Below are 9147 nucleotides of genomic sequence, written 5' to 3'. Positions count from 1 at the left end.
CTGCCTTGGTCAGACCACACCTGGAATACTGTGTCCAATTCTGGGCACCGCAGTTGAAGGGAGATGTTGACAAGCTGGAAAGCGTCCAGAGGAGGGCGACTAAAATGATTAAGGGTCTGGAGAACAAGCCCTATGAGGAGCGGCTTAAAGAGCTGGGCATGTTTAGCCTGCAGAAGAGAAGGCTGAGAGGAGACATGATAGCCATGTACAAATATGTGAGGGGAAGTCATAGGGAGGAGGGAGCAAGCTTGTTTTCTGCTGCCCTGCAGACTAGGACGCAAGGGAACAATGGCTTCCAACTACAGGAAAGGAGATTCCACCTGAACATCAGGAAGAACTTCCTCACTGTGAGGGCTGTTCAGCAGTGGAACTCTCTCCCCCGGGCCGTGGTGGAGGCTCCTTCTTTGGAGGATTTTAAGCAGAGGCTGGATGGCCATCTGTCGGGGGTGCTTTGAATGCGATTTCCTGCTTCTTGGCAGGGGGTTGGACAGGATGGCCCAAGAGGTCCAACGGGGACTCGGGGCGGCTTACATGGGGCCATGCCCAGAACAATACAATATAAAAAAATATAATAGAACAACAAAGCATAGCACATTAAACAACACAATAAAAGAAAATATACACTACATTAAACAAGATCAAAAGAATAATAAAACCAAGGGCAGGCCACATGAACACTAGGTTAAACACTAGTAGCAGGAAATCACATTCAAAGCACCCCGACAGATGGCCATCCAGCCTCTGCTTAAAAGCCTCCAAAGAAGGAGCCTCCACCACAGTCCGGGGCAGAGAGTTCCACTGCTGAACAGCCCTTCTCACAGTGAGGAAGTTCTTCCTGATGTTCAGGTGGAATCTCCTTTCCTGTAGTTTGAAGCCATTGTTCCGTGTCCTAGTCTGCAGGGCAGCAGAAAACAAGCTTGCTCCCTCCTCCCTATGACTTCCCCTCACGTATTTGTACATGGCTATCATGTCTCCTCTCAGCCCTCTCTTCTGCAGGCTAAACATGCCCAGTTCTTTAAGCCGGTCTTCATAGGGCTTGTTCTCCAGACCTTTGATCATTTTAGTTGCCCTCCTTTCGACGCTTTCCAGCTTGTCAATATCTCCCTTCAATTGTGGTGCCCAGAATTGGACACAGTATTCCAGGTGTGGTCTGACCAAGGATTTATAAACACATATATTTATATTTATTGAAATGACACATTCAATGCAGATTTTCTAGAATTTTCAGTCAAACAAATCAGGTCTCATAGTTCTCTATTTCTAAAAGGTTTATATCACATGGGTAATTGGAAGAAATAAGATTTTGGTGTTGAGAATGATTAACAGATTGATTGATTATTGAGCAGCAATTATTACAACGGTATATTATGACCTTATGGTAAATGTTTTGTTAATTAGAAGAATATTTTATCGTGTAAGAAGTGATTTGAGAACATACTACAAGTCGCTTCTGGTGTGAGAGAATTGGCCGTCTACAGAAACGTTGTCCAGGGGATACCCAGATGTACAGTAGAGTCTCACTTATCCAACACTCGCTTATCCAACGTTCTGGATTATCCAACGCATTTTTGTAGTCAATGTTTTCAATATATCATGATATTTTGGTGCAAAATTCATAAATACAGTAATTACTACATAGAATTACTGTGTATTGAACTACTTTTTCTGTAAAATTTGTTGTATAACATGATGTTTTGGTGCTTAATTTGTAAAATCATAACCTAATTTGATGTTTAATAGGCTTTTCCTTAATCTCTCCTTATTATCCAACATATTCACTTATCCAACGTTCTGCTGGTCCATTTACGTTGGATAAGCGAGACTCTACTGTATTAACTGGGGAGCTTCTCTCATGTTCCGCAAACTTGAGCTGGCAGATGGGAGCTCCTCCCGTCTTGCGGATTCAAACTGGCAACCTTAAGGTCAGCAACCCAACCTTCAGGTCAGCAGTCCAGTCGTCATAAGGGTTTAGCCACTATCCATATCCATAGTGAAGAAGTACACACACATAACTAATGATACGGCCTCTCATAGAACGAGAGAAAACAAATACCAGTATACTTCAGTTAGTAAAGTGGATGTGGTCCTGTGCACTACTTCTTTAACAGACAAGATAATACTACAGGTAGTCCTTGAGTTATTCGACTAACAAATGACTCATAGTAATAGGAAGTGAGATAAATCTACCCCTCTGGGAAATTCAGTCCTGAAAAGAGTTATCATGGGGAAAAGGTATCTCAACTGATGCTTTCTCACCAATCCTTATTTCCACAATAAGCCTTTTATTTTTATTTTTCAAAATCCAATTCTCACAGGGACAGAAAAGTGAGGTGAAATCTTCTGAACAGGGGTATTAACAGCAACAAAAACACTACAAGGGTGTTAACCCTTCCCTATGCTGTCCAAAGATGGGACTGCCTGTATTTGCAAAAAATAACTCTTTCGCTCACTACCTGGTCCATTTGTTGAGATGGTTCTTATTCCTGTTGTAAGTTTTATCTGGCGAAGTGGATCTCATTCTTTGAAAGTTTATACTGAATAAAACTTGCTATGCCATAAGACTCTTAGGTATTTTTAGATTCGATTTCAAGCCTTGGGACAGTTTCCAATATTGACAACATTGTTACCAATGTTCATTCTGTATCCTTTTTCCCAAGTCACATTAATTTTATCTGCAAGGAAAAAGTGCTCATTTGTCATGAGAAAATAGAAACAAGTTGTTTTATTCCTGTGGTCGTGGTGATGCTATGGTTTCAGTGAGTCTGAAATGCTGAAATCTTCAGGAGCAGAATACTTCTTGGGATATTTCTCTTTTTGTCCAAAAAATTGGGTTGGTAGTGCCAAGGAGAAGAGATACATTAATTGCTAATTGTGTCCTTCACCTGGAAAGTCTTTGCAAGTTTCAGCAAGAAATGAATTACGCTTTGCAAACTATAGCAAAGTGCTGCTCTATTTTCTGTGCTGGAGAATAATTGGGTTTTTTTTAAACCTGGAAATGAGCTTCTCCAAAATAAAGCATTAATACCTTGGTCTCCTTCCTGAAGGTAACCCACAAAAACCTAGATCTGGCATCACAATGAGACAGAATGGAAATGTGCAGGAACTGGACAAGGATGCAAATGATTGAAATGTATTGTATAACTGGAAAATTAAAAACTTTTACAGCAATCCGATTGCTACCACCGACTATCTTCCGTATGTGCAATCTGTGTTGAGTGTAATAACTGGAAAGGCAGCACTTGCTTACCTCCGATGGGTGTTTACCATGACCGTACTAATTAGATTATCCTTAGAAAATGAATAGGTTGATGCTTAAAAAAGGAAACCACCCTTAATAGCATTATTATTATTATTATTTTATTTCCCTTTCTCGTCCCTTTTGCTATGACAAGACAGAAATGGCTGGGCTTCCCCTTTCCACGGCTGTAATAGTATTGTTGTAATTAATGATGATACATCAGGTAAGCTTGATTTGGACTTACCTTGAAAACTTCTTTTTACATTGCAGACAACTGTAGCAATTCTGCCCTGCTGTAACAGACTTGGGATTTTTATCGCAGAGGAGGCCCTTTTCAGGTCAGAAAGGGCATAACACAATTTCCAAAGTTTTAAATCTAGGACTAAAGACATAACTATGGCCATTTTTTCAATGTGTTACATAAATCCACAAATTTCCAGAAGGCGGAGACGTGTTCGCTATTTCAACCTGTTGCAGAAAAAACACACCAAGAAACTTGCTATTGTTGTGTGCCTTCGAGACAATTCTGATTTATGGAGATCTTAAGGTAGACCTATCACCAGGTTTTCTTGGCAGAATCTGTTCATAGGCAATTTGCTCTTACTTTCCTTTGGGGCCCCTTCCAGGCAGGTCCTATATCCTAGGTTTTCTGTTTATCCTGAATTATCTGGCAAAGACCAAGTAGCCACAGTAAGAACAGACCACGGAACAACAGACTGGTTCAAGATTGGGAAAGAAGTATGGCAGGGCTGCATACTTTCACCCTCCCTATTCAACTTGTACGCAGAACACATCATGCGACGTGCGGGGCTTGACAAATCCAAGGCTGGAGTTAAAATTTCGGGAAGAAACATTAACAACCTTAGGTATGCAGATGATACCACTCTGATGGCTGAAAGTGAGGAAGAGCTGAGGAGCCTTATCACCAAGAGGAAAGAAGAAAGTGCAAAAGCCGGGCTGCAGTTAAACATCAAGATAACCAAGATCATGGCAACCAGACCGATTGACAACTGGCAAATAGAGGGAGAAAACATGGAGGCAATGACAGACTTTATATTTCTAGGTGTGAAGATCACTGCAGATGCAGACTGCAGCCAAGAAATCAGAAGACGTTTACTTCTTGGGAGGAGAGCAATGGCCAACCTTGACAAAATACTGAAAAGCAGAGACATCACATTGGCAATGAAGGTCCGCATACTCAAAACAATGGTATTCCCCATAGAAACCTATGGCTGCGAGAGCTGGACCATAAGGAAGGCTGAGCAAAGGAAGACAGACGCTTTTGAACTTTGATGCTGGAGGAAAATCCTGAGAGTGCCTTGGACCGCAAGAAGATCCAACCAGTCCATCCTCCAGGAAATAATGCCCGACTGCTCACTGGAGGGAAGGATATTAGAGGCAAAGTTGAAGTATTTTGGCCACATCATGAGGAGACAGGAAAGCTTGGAAAAGATCATGATGCTGGGGAAAATGGAAGGAAAAAGGAAGAGAGGCCGACCAAGGGCGAGATGGATGGACGGTATCCTTGAAGTGACTAGCTCGACCTTGAAGGAACTGGGGGCGGTGACGGCCGACAGGGAGCTCTGGCATGGACTGGTCCATGAGGTCATGAAGAGTAGAAAACGACTGAACGAGTGAGATGACGACGACGTGGACTCATATAATCCAGATTAAGGTAGAAAACTTGGGATCAGATCCTGGGATATAGGGCCTGGGATATAGGGCCTGTCTGGGAAAGAAAAATTTCTTTATGGCCAAGAAGGGTTTGAATCCTGGCTCCTGGTGTCAAAATCTAACACTCAAATCATATCATACTCTCTCTTTGAAACATGTGTCACCTGAAAAACTGTGGAGACCAAAATCCACTGCTTGTGGTAATATGAAAATAACCAAATAAACTCAATGTATATATTACAATAACATATATCCAAAAAACAGGACTGTTCCAATTGCATAGAAGTAGAAACCAGCAGTTCTTCTCTTGAAGTATAAGGCCAAGTTTTTCATGTGAGTAAATGTCCTGTTCTTTATTGCATATAAGTAGACTCCAGTTCTCATATAACTTGACTCAAACCTGCAACTGCTTTCGACTCACAGGAGTCTTCGTCAGGCGGTTGGGTCTACAAATAATACATATCATAAATATATACATGCAATTAAATAATTTGTACAGAAAGTTTACCAAAAAGTTAACAAAAAAGTATATCCAGGCACTTACTATCAACAAAAGTTCAACTTTTGAGGTGAGAAATTCACCAACAGTTTTCTGAATAGGTGGATCCTAAGGGGACATAGATAATCTTTTCAAGTACAGATTTTAGAGGTGGTTACTCCACCCAGAGACATGGATTTGCAAACTAAACTCTTGCAACAAAAATCCTTCTGGATCTTTACCCTGCAAACAGAACACCCAAAAGGGCTAAATAACACCAATTCATATGAATGTTTTTTGTAACAGAGTAGGCTTTACCCCTAGGTAAAAAATTATTGAACCAATAATGATATCATCATCACCTGACCAATGGATTAGCTACATTAACAATGGTTTGAGCCATTTCTATCCTATACTCACCACAGAATAAAACTCCTTGCAGAGTACATGGTTTAATAAAGACAATCTGTGAGTATCATAGCCTTCTTTGGGTTCACAGATTTTATATTCTTCTATATATGTTCTATTATTCATGTCATAATGTAATACTACCTTTAGCCACTATCTATGTCCCCTTAGGATCCACCTATTCAGAAAACTGTTGGTGAATTTCTCACCTCAAAAGTTGAACCTTTGTTGATTATTGAAGTAAGTAGAGTGCCTGGATATACTTTTTTGTAAACTTTCTGTACAAATTATTTAATTGCATGTATATATTTATGACATGTATTCTTTGTAGACCCAACCGCCTGACGAAGACTCCTGTGAGTCGAAACCAGTTGCAGGTTTGAGTCAAGTTATATGAGAACTGGAGTCTACTCATATGTAATAAAGAACAGGACATTTACTCACATGAAAAACTTGGCCTTATACTTCAAGAGAAGAACCGCTGGTTTCTACTTCTATGCGATTGGAACAGTCCTGTTTTTTGGATATATGTTATTGTAATACAGGAGAGTCTCACTTATCCAACATAAACGGGCCGGCAGAATGTTGGATAAGCAAATATGTTGGATAATAAGGAGAGATTAAGGAGAAGTCTATTAAACATCAAATTAGGTTATGATTTTACAAATTAAGCACCAAAACTTCATGTTATACAACAAATTTGACAGAAAAAGTAATTCAATACACAGTAATGCTATGTAGTAATTACTATATTTACTCATTTAGCACCAAAATATCACGATGTATTGAATATATTGACTACAAAAATGCGTTGGATAATCCAGAACGTTGGATAAGCGAGTGTTGGATAAGTGAGACTCTACTGTATATACATTGAGTTTATTTGGTTATTTTCATATTACCACAAGCAGTGGATTTTGGTCTCCACAGTTTTAGGGGAACCCATTGTTCTTTTAGGTATCACCTGAAAAATGAACATCCTGAAGCCTATATTATACAGCATTATGCATACTTTGCTATGTAGCAGAGCTGTTAGGGAAACCCTTTAAATGAATTGTAATAATTCATAATAAGACACCAACAGGAGTGTACTGATGCACTTTGGGCTTTTGTGTGTCTGGGCACCAACCTGTGAATTATAGGTTTGGTTTAGGTTTGGTTCATCATGAATGCAGCACTGTTTTGAGCTAGAAAAAACACTAATGGCTTCCAAAGAAACTAGGAATAAACCCAAGCTCTTCCCATGGGGGTCCTGTTGATTGCTCCGGCAGGAAATGCCTGCCAGGCCCAGCATGACTGTGGTGGACCAGGGAGCAAGGAGATAGCACATTCGAGGCAGAGCCCAACGGCCCAAGAACAATGAATGGGATTTCCTCTCCATCCAGAGCAAGGTCTTTGTTAGCAGTGAGATAAAAGTCCCAGGTCAGGAAAGAGAGTCTATCAGGGAAACACAGAATCCTGGAGGAAATCTATTTCTGGGTTTGTCATCCCATGGCCATCAAGAGAAAGTTCACAGTTAGGAAGATGAAAATAATCATAATCTTCCTGAACAGGCGCGTTGGGATCAAGGCCAGCAGCCTGTGCCTTTCCGATCTTCCAGCTGGATGTTTTCTCTGTTGAATTCCAGCCGTTGTAAGAGGTTTGAAGAAAATGTTCATTCCATACTATGGAGACGGACAGCTTCCTTGCCAGTAGGTTTCAGTCCAAACTTTAAATGAGGTCCCCAAAATAGTTCCAGCAACTTCCACAGACATTTAAAATTTGGACTAAAACCAAAGCAGACTCATCATCCCATTTGCAAGGAAGCAGTAGCTTCCAAAGATCCAAAAGTGATAGTATTGAGCAAAGCCACTGTTGCAAATCAGAGTCCAGGAACCAATCTCCTTCCCTCAATCCTCCTGCAGGCTGCACTCTCCCGTTGGTGCTCCCAAATACCATATATACTCGAGTATAAGCCGACCCGAATATAAGCCGAGGCACCTAATTTTACCACAAAAAAACTAGGAAACCATTGACTCAAGTATAAGCTGAGAGTGGTAAATTTCAGAAATAAAAATAGATACCTATAAAATTGGAGAAGAGCAAATCACAGACCACTTACTACAATGCAGCCTGAGTCCTGCCACATGCACAATGGAGGACCTTCTTACAGCGACACCTGAGGCACTCCAAGTGGCCAACTTCTGGTCAAAGAAAATTTAGTATCATGCCAAGTTTTTGATGCTGTGGTTTTTCTATACATTATAAATGTATTCTCAATTCGCTTCTGACATGATAAATAAATACTGAATGGAACTGGAACAGCATTATATGAGTCTATACTGACTCAAACTGCATTATATGGTAGTGTCAATGTATTGGGAACATATTAAGAAGGAAGAATCAGTGAGCATGGAAGACCACAAAGAGGTGCTACAGGACTGGATAACTGTCTGACTGACTGTTTTTCCGGGATGAAATGGCCACCAGATGGCATATTAGTTTCCTTCAATTGCCATCTTGGCATTTGAATGCTCACTACAGAAGAAGTTCAGAGCAAACCTTTATTAATTATTTTCTTAAAAGCATAGTTTGACTCAAGTGCAGTGGTGAAGCAAACTGTAACTATGTGTTGACAAAGGCTTTCATGGCCGGGATCACAGGGTTGTTGTATGTTTTCCAGGCTGTATGGCCATGTTCCAGAAGCATATTCTCCTGACGTTTTGCCCACATCTATGGCAGGCATCCTCAGAGGTTGTGAGGCATGGAGAAACTAAACAAGGATATATAAACCTAATTGGAAGTATTCTCTCCTGACTCTGCAGGAGTCTACCATATACTGTGCAGCTGTGGACAAGTCTACATAGGGACCACCAAATGCAGCATTGCCCAAACATGGGTCAAAGAACATGAAAGGCACTGCAGACTCACTCAACCAGAGAAATCAGCCATAGCAGAGCACTTGATGAACCAACCTGGACACAGTATAATATTTGAGAACACAGGAATGCTTGACCACTCCAAAAACTATCATGCCAGACTACACAGAGAAGCCATTGAAATCCACAAGCATGTGGACAACTTCAACAGAAAGGAGGAAACCATGAAAATGAACAAAATCTGGCTACCAGTATTAAAAAAACTCAAAAATCAGAACAGTAAATAAGAAGCAACACTCTGAAAACAGAGGAGTTCCAGACATGAATCAATCAGGGGCAGCAAACGACTCTGAACAAAGGATGCCCCCAGGCAGGCAGAAGCCAGGAGATGAAGCTATTCAATGCTAATTAAGGTGATTAACTACAACATTCACACTGGCCTCCAACTGACAAAGAGTTTTTCTCTCACCCTGGACTTTCCACAGATATAA

Source organism: Anolis carolinensis, unplaced genomic scaffold (assembly GCF_035594765.1).
Source record: "Anolis carolinensis isolate JA03-04 unplaced genomic scaffold, rAnoCar3.1.pri scaffold_8, whole genome shotgun sequence".
Classification (NCBI taxonomy): Eukaryota; Metazoa; Chordata; class Lepidosauria; order Squamata; family Dactyloidae; genus Anolis; species Anolis carolinensis.
Note: the sequence above shows the minus strand (reverse complement) of the source record.